General features: G+C 37.0%; 1 non-coding gene across 1 annotated transcript; it reads left to right on the top strand.

Annotated features, from left to right (window-relative positions):
• The first annotated feature begins 15,481 nt into the window (after positions 1 to 15,481).
• On the top strand, positions 15,482 to 15,588 carry LOC141687917 (small nucleolar RNA R71). Its single transcript, XR_012561395.1, has one exon. It is a non-coding gene; the product is annotated as a small nucleolar RNA R71 (small nucleolar RNA).
• The last annotated feature ends 845 nt before the right edge of the window (positions 15,589 to 16,433 follow it).

Here is a 16,433-nt window from a genome sequence, read left to right as displayed (position 1 = left end):
AATGGTCAGAGGTTGAAGCATTACTATGGTGACATGGTAAACCGCGAGGTGGTTAGTGCCGTTTTGTTGTCTATTTGATCTCATATTTCTACATCAAGCTAACGACGTAAAGAAAGCGCTTCTTGGGAGGCAACCCAAGTTTGTTGTACATTAGTAGATAGAAAAAGAAGAAAGAAAGGAGAAAAGCATAAAAAAATCAAAAAAATAAAAATTTTCAGGGCCGACTACAGTATCACGGCGCGCCCGTGCTGAAGAAGAGGGGCGGCCGTGCTGAAAAGACAGAAGCACGGCGCGGCCGCGCTGAGGTAGCGCGCGACCGCGCCGCCCCCTGATTCCAGAAAAAAAATTATAAAGCTGGGAAAAAAAGAGAAAATCGGGGACTTCTTCTAAAAATCAATTTCTACCCGAAATTTACTCTTCCACATCCCAAATTTCCCTCTCCAAATCAAACCCATTATTCCCACTATTCCCATAATCAATTCCCACTTCTATTCCATATCTAATTCTCTCCTCACCTCCTATATATACATACACTTATTCACAAACTTCTCCACCACTTCTCAAATTCTCAAACACAATTCTCTCTCAAACACTTATCTCTTATTCTCTCTTATTGAATCCCAATGGCACCCAAGAGACAGCGAACTCAAGTAAGCAACAACACCACTGATTCTTCGAGTGCAGGTGGTGTGATGCTAAGTTTTTCAACTCCCGAGGCTGAAGCGGAGTTTACGAGGCTTCTCTTAAAGCCTATAGACAAGGAGCGTGGTTTTTTGCCATCAGGGAAGGATGGTAGGTTGTTGGAGATGATCTTGGAGATGGGCTGGGTTGCTTTTTGCGAGGCACCCGTTGTTGTGCCAATGAGTGTGGTTCGTGAGTTTTATGTTAATGCTGAGGCAGAGAAGAATGGTTTCACTGTGGTTAGAGGGATGACGGCGGAGTACAGTGCTGCGGCAATAAGGAGGGTGATTGATCAACCCGAGAGGAGGGCCGAGCAGGACATCTGGAACGAGAAGACTCCGGAGGAGTTTGATTTGGATTTGATAGTTGCTACTCTGTGTGTGCTTGATACTCACCGGAAGTTCAAGAGGGGTACAACTGATTTTTTCACGTTCCCTTATTGAGCATGAACAGGTTTGCCCGTGCATGGAATTCGTTTATATGTGCTAACATCATGCCATCTTCTCATGTACATGATGTGACTGTGGAGTGTGCACGGCTGTTGTGGGGTATTCTTCAGGGTGATTATGTGGACCTTATGATGGTTATTCACCAAGGGATTCTGCGGTTTTTGTGAGGGAGTACTACAGGTTCTATACCCTATGTGTCCATTGTGACGAAGCTGTGTGTGGCAGTTAGTGTTCATTGGCTAGCACTTGAGCAGCTCCAGATTCCGAATGCTCTGATTGACAGCACCACTTTGTTGATGATGCAAGAGTGGGATGGAGGAAAGCCTGATTTGAGAGGACTTGGTATTCTTTTGACCATCTTCCTGGTGGGAGGCCAGCTGCTGGGAAAGCTCAGACGAGCAGAACCTCTTGGAGATCTCAATTAGGTGAAAAAGATGGGCCATCATAGCTGGAGCAGGAGGAAGCAGCAGCGGATGTTGGAGTTGGTATGAGCATGGCGCAGTATACACATCTAGCGAGAAGGATGGATGCGATGCATGACATCCATAGTTGGTTTGCACGTAATCTCACCGAGGCGTTAGGGAATGCATTCAGAGCCATAGGGGTTGACATCCAGTGGCCAGTATTTGGTAAGGACTCCGTGTATCCCCCTCCAGACACGCCTGACACTCCACCTGTTGAGGGTGAGGATCCTGATTCCGAGTAGGTATGCCTGATTCCCTACTATTACCTTCACTGAGGACAGTGAAAATTTTAAGTTTGGGGGTAGTAGTTGAAGGAATATATTTTGTGTGAGTCGCATATAGTTTGCGTATTCATGAAGTTTAGTGCATATAGTTGCATTTTTCCATGTAGTAGTTTTTTTTTTATTTTTATGATAGTTTGTTCATTTAGTTCATGCATTTGCATAATAACATGATCCCTTAGATGATTTTTCCGGTTGACTTGTGATATTGATGCTAGTGTAGTGATGTCGTATTTAGTGATGTTAAGTCATATCGAATTGATTGCATGCTAGAAATAATTGTATTTCACTAAGTCTTATAGGTTGCTTGAGTGATAGATTATGGCCATGGTTTATTTGTTTGTCGAAATTGAATCACTTATTTATATTTAAAATTTAGGATATTCTCTTAATGATAGAATAACATGGATGTTTAAAAATTAGAGAAAATTGGATTTCATTGCTAGTTGTTGTGGCTAGGTGTCAAATGGCTAGTAGCCGGCTCATATTTATATGAGTAGTCTAGGATTGAACGAGATGGAGCGAAACACACTCGTTCAGAAATTTGTGCAAAAAGAAAAAAAAGAAAAAAATAGAAAGAGAAAAAATAGAAAGAGAAAAAAATAGAAAAAAATAAGTGTTATGTATAATTGATCACGAGTGGGCTCTTTAGTACTCGAGTTATTAAGTTCTTAGGGGACTTTGTGCCTAGTGACCTAAGGCTTTTATAGTCTGGGATCCGCTAACCTAACGCTCTTTACATGGGTACTATTATATAAGTCTTTTGTGGACCTCACTCATTGCACGGTCAAATGAGCATACTTGTGTTGTTTTGTTGTGAATAAAAGTATGAATCCATATAAAACTCCAATATAAGAATTGAAGTGGTATAAGTTATTTTGAGTCTAGCTTTTATTTTATTTATAACCTTGCAATTGCTTTGATGAGTAGTGAATCATGATTATTGATCTAGTTGTGATAGTATATCTGTAAGCATTTGCACACACACACGTCTCTGGTTTGTGAGTTCATTTGTAGGGTTTGATTGATATTTATGCGAATAACTGCATTTGTTGAGATGTTGCTTGTTGATTGATTTAAATTATTCTATGGGGATCATTGCATTCATTTAATTGCATTCATGCATTTTTATTTCTTGTTCTTTGAGTCTGTTTATGCTTGAGGACAAGCATCGATTCAAGTTTGGGGATATGTTGAATGGTATTTATGACACTTTATAACGCTCCATTAAGCCTTGAATTGGTGTTTTTATACTCAAGTTGTTGGTGTTTTAATTGTTTTCTAGTGTTTTTGCATTTCAGGCATTAATCCGGAATTTAGGTGAATTAACATTGATTTGATGCTAATATGGTGTTAAGATGGTGTCCAAGGACTAAAGCTCGTGAAGACCAACACATTGCATCAAGAAAAGAAGAAATATGAGTTTTTTCGAGAAGGTCGGGTTCCCGCGCGGCCATAGCGCGCGCCCGCGCCCGAAGAACAGAGGCACAGCGCGCCCGTGCTGATCAAGCGTGCGCCCGCGCTGATCAAGCGTGCGCCCGCGCCGCGTCGGGATTTTAGAATCCTGATTCTTGTAGGCTTTTCATTGGGAGACTTCTACTATGCATGGGCTTCTATATATACATTAATAAATGTCATTTTTCATAAGGATACGTACCATAGCTCAAGGAGAAGGCGTAAGAAGACCGTTTAGCACAATTCGACGAAAGCGAAGAAGATCTAGTTTATACTTGTGATTCTTTGTTCTAAGTTGTAACTTTGGATGATAGTTTTATTATTCATGAACCTATACTCTTATTTTGTACTTGGTTTATTATTTATTCAGTATAAAGACTACATTTATTATACCTTGCTTTCATCGGAACCCACGTTGATGATGAGTCCGATTATGGGCTAATCGTTATCGTGGGGTTCTAGCGGATTTAATTATTGATTTATTTAGTTAATTTGTTTCGATACCTTAGTGTGTGGTGATTATATGATAACCTAGTATTTGTTGTGTTTATTCGTCTTATGAGCGTCGCGAACTTATAAGATAGCGTGTTAATCTTTAATGAAGCAACAGTGAATTTAAGGATTAGAACTTGCCATGCTAGCATAGGTTCATGTGTTATTGTTCTGCATGATTCTTAGGTAATTTTAACCATCTTGCTTGCCCTATGTAATCATGATAGATGACTTGTGCATTAAACCATTATGTTGTCAAATTCTATAGACATATAGGGTCTTAATATAATTGGTGTCTATTCAGTTTCTATCTCTTTTGTGGATGTCTGGTAGTATGTTATACGTGCAACGAAAGTTGGCGTTTAGCAGTTTCGTGTTATCTGATTAGTGTCATCACCATTGTATGCTAAGGTTAAGAACAATAAGGCTATTGAATGAAGTATTTAATGAAGTTAGAATCCTATGTTTGTATCATATATTATTCAACTCCCTTTAATCTCTTAGTTTATGTTCTCTAGTATAATTCCCAATAGTTAATCATAGTTATAATCAAAACCCAAATTGTTATTCATCTTAGCATTGAATAATAGCCATATCATTGTTACATAAGTGCATATATCACAAAGTTAACCTAAACCAGTCTCTGTGGGAACGAAGTAGAAATAATTCTATATTATTTGCGATCGCGTATACTTGCGTGAATTATTAGTGCGTCTTTAGCCCTAACAACACACTTCATTAATCCTTACATTATCACCCCCAAACTTAAAATTTTCAATGTCCTCATTAAAGGTAATAATAAGGATATAAGGCATACCTAGTTAGCGGGAGAATTACCCTCTTCTGGTAGACGATCAGGTGGCCAATCAACCTCGACACCAGTGTCTCGGAAAATAGTACCGAGAGGGTGTGTCAAATCTCCAACAAAACATCGGTGGATGTCATGCATCGCCTCTGAAAGAGATATGTCCTAAGTCCAATCATGTATGAGGATTTAGGAATAACTTTTGTGTAATCTGTTTTGATTTCATTGATATTAATAAAAGACTAGTTTTGTTTTTATTGCAGGCTCTATCTATTTAAATGTTTAAATAAGATATACCACAGTTTAGAGTAAAGCTTTTTATGGATTGTGATGAGATCATAATAATGAGACCTAAAAGATGATATCTCTAAACTTAAATAGTTCCTGGTCGTAGGATTACTAACTGGTAATTAATAATCCGCAAAGATTGGTACATAATATGCTTGCTTCATTATGAAGGATGTCTGTTCTCATAGACATTTGTGTGGTGACACTATAGCTAGTATGTAGGTGCTTATTATAGAATAAGTTCACTGAACATGATTCACACAGCTGAACAACTGATGGAGTTCACTCACGTGTCAGCAGTTGTTCACATAGTGATAGTTGTACAAGTATCCTTAGACTTGAGGTCATCATAGTCATCTTGTGTACACTGAACTATGCTTTGGTTTAGTTCTTAGTCTCAAGGGACAATTATAAGGGCTCTACTGGGTATAGGAATTTGTATACAAAGATAGTGTATGACCAATAAAGGATCTACCCCTTCTAGTGAAGGAAGAGAATGTTCAATGCTGATCCACTTATGCTAGTTCAGGAATCTCTGGCCAGAGTGAATGAAATTAGAAAGGAGTTTCTAATTTACATTAAATAGAACTAAGCATAGTGAATGGGAAAGCAAGTGATTAAATAAGATAGTCTTGACACAAGTTCCATGCCTTGTATTTAATCGTGACATTGGAGGGTAGAAGGAATTGATTGTACGATAACTACTCACTGAATAGGTTCTTGGTATTCTAAGCAGTGAATTCGTATCCAGATAGTCACGATATGCTGAGAAGTATCCCTCACGATGTAGAATAAATATGATTAATTAATTAATCATATTTAATGAATTAGAGAATTTATATAAATAATGATAAAATAGTTTTATTATTATTTATTTCTACTACCGGCTTAATATTGAACCTACATGGTCACACCATAAAAGAGAATGACTTAATGGTGGAGAAATTAATTAATAATGGCTGATAATTATTTATTTATGAAATAAATAATTAATTGGCAAATTTAATAATTGATTAAATAAGATTTAATTGATTATAAATTAATTAAGAAAAGGTTCTTAATATTATTAATTAAGAATTTAATTTTGGAAATTAAATCAAGTGAGAGAATTATTTCTAAAGAGTTTAGAAAAAGGATTAATAATTAAAAGGTGTTTTAATTATTAGTGGGAATAATAAAGGGTTAATAATAATAATATTTTATGGGAAAATTTTCAGCTGAAAATTTTGCCTATAAATATACTATTATAGACCCTATTTTGCCTCAACCAAAAAGATTTACAAATCCCTAATTCTCTCCATCTCCTCCTCCTTCATTACATCGTTTTCTTGGTGGATACCGGTGGAGTGCTTCACACTTGAGGAGCAGCTGCTAAGGATCTTCGTTCATCATTTTTGGATCGCCATTAAAGACCTCCATCTTTCCATTAACGTAAAGCTTCTTAAGGTAAATATACTGAACTACGAATTAAATATTATTTTTCACATGGATCCTGCGGAGGGTTTCGGTTTTTTTAAGATTTAAATTTACGTTTTCGCTGCGTTTATGTGCTAAAAACCCTTCAATGGCATCAGAGCTACTTGCGAAAAGTTTTTAATTCGTTTATGTGTTTAACTGTTTTCGATATATGAGCATGTACGTGATTCGCCATGATTTGATGTTGATATAATATGCTTATATATGTATGGTTTTGAATATATGATATTCATGTGAGTTGTATAATCATAAGATGATTATGTAATCTATATATATAGTGATATATACATGATTTATGTTTGTTCTAATTATGAGAATCATATTAGATACGGATTCTGAATTGGCTGCTGCAGATTTGCTGAAATCTGGGTCTGGTGTCCGATTTACGCAAACCAATACCCTATTCCATAGGTAAACGAGCGTCTGAACAAAACTGATAGCATAAGCTATCAACGACCCGTCTGTAAGGCGTTTGACGTCGTTTACTGCCCATAAACAGTGATTCTTGTTTTTCTGATTTGATTCTGGTTTTTTTTATTTCTGTCATATTTTTTTTATGATTAGATCATGGATAATATGATATGTTAAGATCAGATTATGTATTTTAACATGCTTTTATGTGTTGTATGAGCATGGTGGATGGTTATGGCCTTTCGACCTTAGTGTAATGGTTTTGGTTTTGGTTTTAAATACGACTTGCATGTCGTCAATCTTTGTAATCATAAATCTCGAATGTAACTCGAGTTATTCTTGTAAGTTCATTAGATTAGTTTTACTTTCAATCATGTAATGTAATTGAAGACTCAAGAAGGCTATCCAATGGAGGTGATACAAAGAAGAAGATGAGGCATACTAGAAGTCTAAATAAAGAAGAAGACTTATGTAATAAGTAGTTGTATTTATTTCCATCACCATATTAGATTGACCTTGATCTTTATCATGAGCTTGATAAAGATCACATAGGATGGGGCCATAACCAAACACATTTACTTCATTGCACTTTACATTTACTTGTTTATTTAATTTTATATATGAGATATATGCCTATGTTTACCATGCGATGATAAATTTAGGTGACCTTAAATCAATATAAGGCGTGCTCTAGAAAATCTAGAATATGAATCGTTTCTTGCCTTAACAATAAATATTATGAATACGATCATGAGATTCTTGTGTTTATGAAACACGTAATTGAATATGAATTTTCAATATTGAGAGAAAGGATGATTCTGTCAACAACAGATTTCTATCTGTAAGAAAGGGTTATTAAGTGACGCCTCTTGACAATGTTCCACCCGATCTGGGAATCATCTGATTATCGATTATTGATTTGAAATATTTAATTGAAAAGGAAGAATCTCTTTATAATATGATGATGATTATAACGTAATATAATCCCTCTAAAATTAAATAATATCAAGTAGTAATTGGCCAATGACACAACGGGCTTGAGTCGGACATAGCCTTCCAACATGGTAGAAAGTAGTTCTTATTTTTAAATCATTGTCGTTTCGTGTTACATCCGAGGGCTTTGATTTCGAAATAAGAAATACTTGTCTATTACATAGAGATGTGTACATTGAATTAGAATCTAAAGGTCGGTACATGCTACAGCCGTGGGCCGTTGGAGACTGATTCAATTGTACGAAATGTTGGGTTAGACTTGACTTAGAGTATTGAGTTTGTCGTGCCATAGCCGTGACTCAATTATTCAAGAGGCTAAACTTATATTAGGGAATAACATAAGATGTAATTGACAAGAGTTGTCTGCCTATTGAACATCAAATGATGTTTCGTGCCACAGCCGAGGTTGTGTGATGGAATGTAGGATCCCTATTCCCACTAGCATTATGAATGCTTAATTTTCACTTAGGGGGTTGAAAAAATTAGATAAACTAGTGGGGGACACTTATGAATAAAGACCCGATTCATATAGTATTTTGAAATGAAATTGAATATTTGCTAAGTGTTGTTATGTGTTTATCATTTACAGATTTAGTATATTCATCATGTCTTCTGCACTATCACTCCGGAGCATATTAGATGCTCACAAGTTAACTGGTCCTAATTTAGCTGTTTATTTTCACTGTAACAAGTTGGGGCACTGGAAGAGGAACTGTAAGGTTTACCTTGCAGAATTGAAGAAGAAGGGTAGTGAGACTACCACTTCTGATTCAGGAATGTTCATGATCGAAGTTAATATGTCACTAGGTCAAATTTCTACTTGGGTATTAGATACCGCCTGTGGTTCTCATATTTGCAATTCGTTACAAGGACTAAAGGAAGGAGGACTCTTGAAAAAGATGAGGTGATTCTACGTATGGGCAATGGAGCAAGGGTTGCGGCCATATCTGTAGGATCATTTAGTTTATATATGCCTATGGGCAAGACTATTATTTTGAATAATTGTTATTATGTTCCCTCTATTGTGAGGAATATTATTTATATTCCTATGTTGGATGTGGATGGTTTTTCATTTATTATTAAGAATAATGAATGTTCTATCCTTAAAGATAATGTTCTTTTTGGACGTGGCATTTTAAATAATGGTCTGTATGTATGTGACGTAGAGCATGATTTACTTCAGATTTAACAAACTAATAAAAGAAAATGAGATGATGAAAATCTGACCTATTTATGGCACTGTAGGCTAGGTCATATTAGTGAAAATAGACTTCGGACATTGCATAAGGAAGGGTTACTTGACCCCTTTGATTTTGAATCATATCCTACATGTGAGTCTTGTCTATTGGGTAAAATGACCAAATCTCCATTTAGTGGACATGGAGAGAGGGATGCAGATTTGCTAGGATTGGTACACACAGATGTATGTGGACCAATGTCTACGCAAGCCATGGGTGGATTTTCGTACTTCATTACTTTCATAGATGATAGATCTAGATTCGGATATGTGTATTTGATGAAACACAAGTCTGAAGCCTTTGAAAAGTTCAAAGAATATAAACATGAAGTGGAGAAACAAACCAAACACAGTATTATAACTCTTCGATCAGATCGAGGTGGTGAATACTTGAATGAAGAGTTTCTAGATTATCTCAAAGAAAATGGTATAGTCTCCCAGTGGACTCCTCCATATACTCCACAGTTAAATGGGGTATCTGAAAGGAGAAATCGAACTTTGTTAGACATGGTTCGGTTCATGATGAGCTATGTGAATCTTTCAGTATTCCTATGGGGTTATGCATTGGAAACCTCAGCATATTTACTGAATAAGGTGCCTTCAAAATCTGTTCCTCAAACACCATATGAGATATGGAAATAAAGGAAACCGAGTCTTAAACACGTTAAGATTTGGGGATGTCCAGCTTATGTCAAGAAAGTTAACCCAGATAAGCTGGAATCTCGATCCGTAAAATGTAATTTTGTGGGATATCCTAAAGAGACTTTGGGGTATTACTTTTACACCGATCATCGGGTGTTTGTCTCCAGACATGCTACCTTCTTGGAAAAGGAGTTTATCCTTGAAGGAAACAGTGGGAGAAAAATTGAACTTGATGAAGTTCAAGAAGCACAAACTACTACGGATCAAGTGGAAACACCTGTTCAGACTGAACAACCTTCTGTGGAACAGCCCATTCGTAGGACACGGAGAGTGTCTCGCCAATCTGAGAGGTATTATGGCCTTGTCATTGAGAATGACAATGAGTTGTCAATCATTGATGATGACAACCCTGTGACCTATAATGAGGCTATGAGTAGTGTTGACTCAGAGAAATGGCATAGTGCCATGAAATCCGAAATGGAATCTATGTATACCAACCAAGTATGGACTCTGGTTGAGGCGCCTGATGGTGTTAAGCCTATTGGGTGCAAGTGGGTATACAAAAGAAAGATTGGAGCAGATGGCCAGGTGGAGACCTATAAGGCCAGGCTCGTGGAAAAAGGATTCAAACAAAGGCAAGGGATTGACTTTGATGAAACTTTTTCGCCTGTAGCCCTGTTAAAATCAATTCGGATTTTGCTTGCGATTTCTGCTACTATGACTATGAGATCTGGAAAATGGACGTGAAAACGGCCTTCCTTAATGGGGAACTTGAGGATGAAGTGTATATGACACAACCAGAGGGTTTTCTTTCCAAAGCAAATGAACACCTAGTGTGTAAGCTGCTGCGAACCATATATGTTTTAAGGCAAGCTTCTCGTAGATGGAATATCCGTTTTGATGAGACAATCAAAGAGTTTGGTTTTATCAAAAACATAGATGAACCATGTGTCTACAAGAAGGTTAGTGGGAGCGTGGTAATATTTCTTGTATTGTATGTGGATGACATACTTCTTATAGGAAATGATATACCGATGCTACAATCAGTCAAAGTATGGCTATCAAAGAACTTCACCATGAAGGACTTGGGAGAAGCATCCTACATTCTCGGTATGAAGATCTATAGAGATAGATCTAGAAGAATGATAGGTCTTACCCAGGGTACATACATCCAGAAAGTGCTTAAAAGGTTTAGCATGGAAAACTCCAAAAGAGGTCTCATACCGATGAGCCATGGAGTGTCCCTTTCCGAAAAAATGTCTCCTAAGACACCTGAGGAAAGAGAGCGTATGAGTAAGATTCCTTGTGCTTCAACAATAGGATCTTTCATGTACACGATGTTGTGTACAAGGCCTGATATTGCTTATTCAATTAGTGTGACGCGCAGATATCAGTCCAATCCAGGTGAAGACCACTGTAAAGCAGTGAAAAACATCCTTAAGTACTTGCGAAGGACTTAGGACATTTTTCTTGTTTTTGGTGGTGAATCTGAGTTGAAAATATAGGGTTATACTGACTCTAGTTTTCAATCAGAAAGTGATAGCAAATCCATGTCAGGGTACGTGTTTACTCTGAATGGTGGTGCGATTAGTTGGAAGAGTTCCAAACAGTCTACAACGGCTGACTCCACAACGGAAGCAGAATATATAGCTGCAAGTGAGGCTGCAAAAGAAGCCGTTTGGATGAGGAAATTTGTTTTTGAGTTGGGAGTTGTTCCTAGCATTGAAGAGCCTATTGTGTTGTATTGTGATAACAACGCAACAATAGCACAAGCCAAGGAACCTAGGTCTCATAGAAATTCCAAACATGTCCTGCGGCGCTTTCATCTGATTAGGGAGATTGTTGAAAGAGGAAATGTCAACGTCGAGAGAGTTGACACACATAACAACGTAGCAGATCCACTCACAAAGCCACTTTCTCAGAGTCACTTTGATCGTCATAAAGACAAGATGGGTATTAGATACCAGAGTGATTGGCTTTAGTACAAGTGGGAGATTGAAAGAGATATGTCCTAAGTCCAATCATGTATGAGGATTTAGGAATAACTTTTATGTAATCTGTTTTGATTTCATTGATATTAATAAAAGACTTGTTTTATTTTTATTGCGGGCTCTATCTATTTAAATGTTTAAATAAGATATACCATAATTTTGAGTAAAGCTTTTTATGGATTGTGATGAGATCATAATAATGAGACCTAAAAAATGATAACTCTAAATTTAAATAGTTCCTGGTCGTAGGATTACTAACTGGAAATTAATAATCCGCAAAGATCGGTACATACTATGCTTGCTTTATTATGAAGGATGTCTGTTCTCATAGACATTTGTGTGCTGACACTATAGCTAGTATGTAGGTGCTTATTATAGAATAAGTTCAATGAACATGACTCACACAGCTGAACAACTGATGGAGTTCACTCACGTGTTAGCAGTTGTTCACATAGTGATAGTTGTACAAGTATCCTTAGACTTGAGGTCATCATAGTCATCTTGTGTACACTGAACTATGCTTTGGTTTAGTTCTTAGTCTCAAGGGACAATTATAAGGGCTCTACTGGGTATAGGAATTTGTACACGAAGATAGTGTATGATCAATAAAGGATCTACCCCTTCCAGTGAAAGAAGAGAATGTTCAATGCTGATCCACTTATGCTAGTTCAGGAATCTCTGGCCAGAGTGAATGAAATTAGAAAGGAGTTTCTAATTTACATTAAATAGAACTAAGCATAGTGAATGGGAAAGCAAGTGATTAAATAAGATAGGCTTGACACAACTTCCATGCCTTGTATTTAATCTTGACATTGCAGGGTAGAAAAAATTGTTTGTACGATAACTACTCACTGAATAGGTTCTTGGTATTCTAAGCAGTGAATTCGTAATATCCGGATAGTCGCGATATGCTGAGAAGTGTCCCTCCCGATGTAGAATAAATATGATTAATTAATTAATCATATTTAATGAATTAGAGAATTTATATAAATAATGATAAAATAGTTTTATTATTATTTATTTCTACTACCAGCTTAATATTGAACCTACAGGGTCACACCATAAAAGAGAATAATTTAATGGTGGAGGAATTAATTAATAATGGTTGATAATTATTTATTTATGAAATAAATAATTAATTGGCAAATTTAATAATTGATTAAATGAGATTTAATTGATTATAAATTAATTAAGAAAAGGTTCTTAATATTATTAATTAAGAATTTAATTTTTGAAAATTAAATTAAGTGAGAGAATTATTTCTAAAGAGTTTAGAAAAAGGATTAATAATTAAAAGGTGTTTTAATTATTAGTGAGAATAATAAAGGGTTAATAATAATAATATTTTATGGGAAAATTTTCAGGTGAAAATTTTGCCTATAAATATACTATTATAGACCCTATTTTTGCCTCAACCAAAAAGATTTACAAAACCCTAATTCTCTCCATCTCCTCCTCCTTCATTTTATCATTTTCTTGGTGGATACCGGTGGAGTGCTTCACACTTGAGGAGCAGCTGCTAAGGATCTCCGTTCATCATTTTTGGATCGCCATTAAAGACCTCCATCTTTCCATTAACGTAAAGCTTCTTAAGGTAAACATACTGAACTACAAATTAAATATTATTTTTTGCATGGATCCTGCGGAGGGTTTCAATTTTTTTAAGATTAAAATTTACGTTTTCGCTGCGTTTATGTGCTAAAAACCCTTCAGCCTCAATACGCCGAATCAATCTTATATATACTGCCCATCACCAAGACCAAACCTATCAACTGTCTGTGGTGCACAAGAGGAACCCTCTGTAAGCACGGGAGGAACCGTCTTGTCACCCCTTATATTATGAGAGATATATTTCAACCCCTTGTCATGGGTGCACCTAAGAATGCGTAACTCAAGTGATCTGTCAGTGGATTGAGCTCAAGTGTGAGAGCTTCTTCAATAGATGGTTCGTGATGCTCCTGAGAAATTTTCAGCTCTGCTAACCCACGAGAATCGAATGGCATATACAACTTCCTCTTCCATGGAGGTACATTCACAACCTGCAGATGCTCTGCTCCTTCTTCATCTTCAATAACTGATTCCCCTGTTAAGAATCTCTCTAAGTATTTGACTTTGGAAATTGCTCAAGCTCCGAATTCACGACAGAGTCAACCCACTCTACTTTAAAGCACTCATCTTTAGTTGTGGGTAACTTTATTGCCTTGAACACATTAAAAGTGACCTTCTGATCTTGAACCTTCATCGTAAGCTCTCCTTTTTGCACATCGATCATAGTTTGGTTTTGTAGCCAAGAATGGTCTTCCCAAGATTATGGGAATCTTTTTATCCTCCTCGAAATCAAGAATTATAAAATCAGCAGGAAAGATGAGTTTGTCCACCTTGACCAAGACATCCTCCACTACTCCTCATGGATAAGTGATGGTCTGATCGGCCAACTGTAAGGACATGTTTGTCGGCTTTGGCTCAGGCAAACCAAGTTTCTTGAAGACAGATAAGGGCATCAGATTGATGTTAGCTCCCAAGTCACATAAACACTTGTAGAAAGACAAGTTTTCAATGGTGCAAGGTATCGTGAAGCTTTCTGGATCTTTAAGCTTAGGAGGTAGTTTCTGTTGCAGCACAGAACTACACTCTTCCATTAGAGCAACGGTTTCCAACTCCTCAATTTTTAGCTTCCGAGATAGAATACCCTTCATGAACCTAGCATAGCTCGGCATTTGTTCTAAAGCTTCTGTAAAAGGTATATTGATATGCAGCTTCTTGAAAACCTCAAAAAACTTAGCAAATTGTTTGTCGAACTTATGCTTTTGAAGCCTTTTAGGATATGGAGGAGGTCGGTAGATCTGTTTCTCCCCTGTATTACCCTCAGGAGGATTTCTTTCAATAGCTTTCTTCTTCGGTTCCACCTCGACATCCTTCTGACCTACTTTTTCAGCTACAATCTCATTTTTTGGAATTGGCGAGGGTGCAGACGTACCTGCATTCTGGATAGAATTTTCAGACTCTTCGTCTTGCTGAATTTGGGGACTTGAGACCTTTCCAGTCCTCAAGGTGATGGCGTTTACCTGTTCTTTAACTTCTCTTTTTCCTGGATTGGCTTCTGTATTAATAGGAAGCATTCCTGGTGGTCGATTCAATAAGACGTTAGCAATTTGCCCTATTTGGTTCTACAGAGTCTTGATAGAAACAACCTGACTTTCGCATATAAGAGCCTGATTTTTGCACATAAGCCTCAACTCCTCCAATTCAGATTTTTCATTTGAATATTGACCTGCACCTCCATGAGTTTGATGTTGCATTCCCATTGGCTGAAACTGTTGCCTTGGTGGAAATTGTTGCTGAAAACCATGAGGATTGAATTGCTTGTTACCAAACTGTTGGAAAGACTGTTGCATCGTATTCTGATTGTTGCTCCATCTGAAGTTAGGGTGATTCCAGTTGTCAAGATGATAAGTGTCTAGAACTGGTTGTTGCAACATCTGAAAGTTGCTCACAAACTGAGCTGATTCACTAGATATAGCGTATTGCTCCGTCGCATGCAAACCTGCACACAACTCACAAACACTGGTTATCTGATTAAAACCATAGTTAGCCAGAGAATCGATCTTCATAGACAACGCCTTTAGTTGAGCAGTGATAGCCTTAGCTGTATCCAATTCAAGAACTCCTACTACCTTGCCCTGGGGCAATCTCTAGATTGGATAATGATATTCATTAACAGCCATCAGTTTAATTAGCTCATAAGCTTCCTTAAAGCTCTTTGCCCATAATGCTCCCAAACCGTTATAGAAGCAATTGATGATCATCCAATCAGGCATTCCATGATGAGGACACTTCCTAAGAATCTCCTTGTAGCGCTCCCAAGATTCACATAGAGACTCTCTCGATTGCTGCGCAAATTGAGTACGAGCATTCCTGATTGCAGCTGTCTTTACCATAGGGAAAAATTTAGTAAGAAACTTTTGAGCAAGATCTTTCCAAGTAGCAATTAAACCAGCTAGTAGAGAGTGCAACCAACTTTTAGCTTTGTCCCTCAGAGAGAATGGGAAAAGTCTCAATTTCACAGCATCTTTAGAAACATTACTAAATATGAAGGTGTCGCAGATCTTGATGAAATCCCTAATGTGCATATTGGGATCTTTCATTGGAGAACCCCTAAACTGGACTGAACTATGTACCATCTGAATTATTCTGGGCTTCATCTCAAAGGTATTAGTTGCGATAACTGGCCTGACAATGCTAGATTAATGTCATTAATATTTGGTTGAGAATAATCCATCAACGTTTTTGTTTCTGCCGCTAGATCTCCCATTGTAATGGAAACTAGAGTACTTGAAACACACACTAGTAAACCATGAAAATAAAAGAATCCGAGTCAGTGAACTTTAATGACCACTGATGTCAAGCACATAAACTAAAAATGAACACCGAGTCCCCGGCAGCGGCGCCAAAAACTTTTTAGGGCGAAAACACGTGCTAAAGTTACACGCAAGTATACGCGTTCGCAAGTAGTATAAGATATAAATCAGATTTGTTCCCACAGAGACTCTTTTTTGTTAACTTAAGATTATGCACCTATGCAATAATGGTATAGCTATCGCTCAATGCTAAGACAATAACAAGTTGAGATGTTTATAACTAAGATTAAACTAATAGGAAATTAACTAAGAATAAAAGTGATTGTTCTTAAATACTTCATTTAAAGTCATTATTCTTAACCTTAGCATGCAATGATGATGATAACTAATCAAATAACAAGAAACTAGTA

The sequence above is a fragment of the Apium graveolens genome, chromosome 9 (genome assembly GCF_009905375.1).
Source record: "Apium graveolens cultivar Ventura chromosome 9, ASM990537v1, whole genome shotgun sequence".
Taxonomy (NCBI): Eukaryota; Viridiplantae; Streptophyta; class Magnoliopsida; order Apiales; family Apiaceae; genus Apium; species Apium graveolens.
This window is presented reverse-complemented; position numbering and strand designations above follow the sequence as displayed.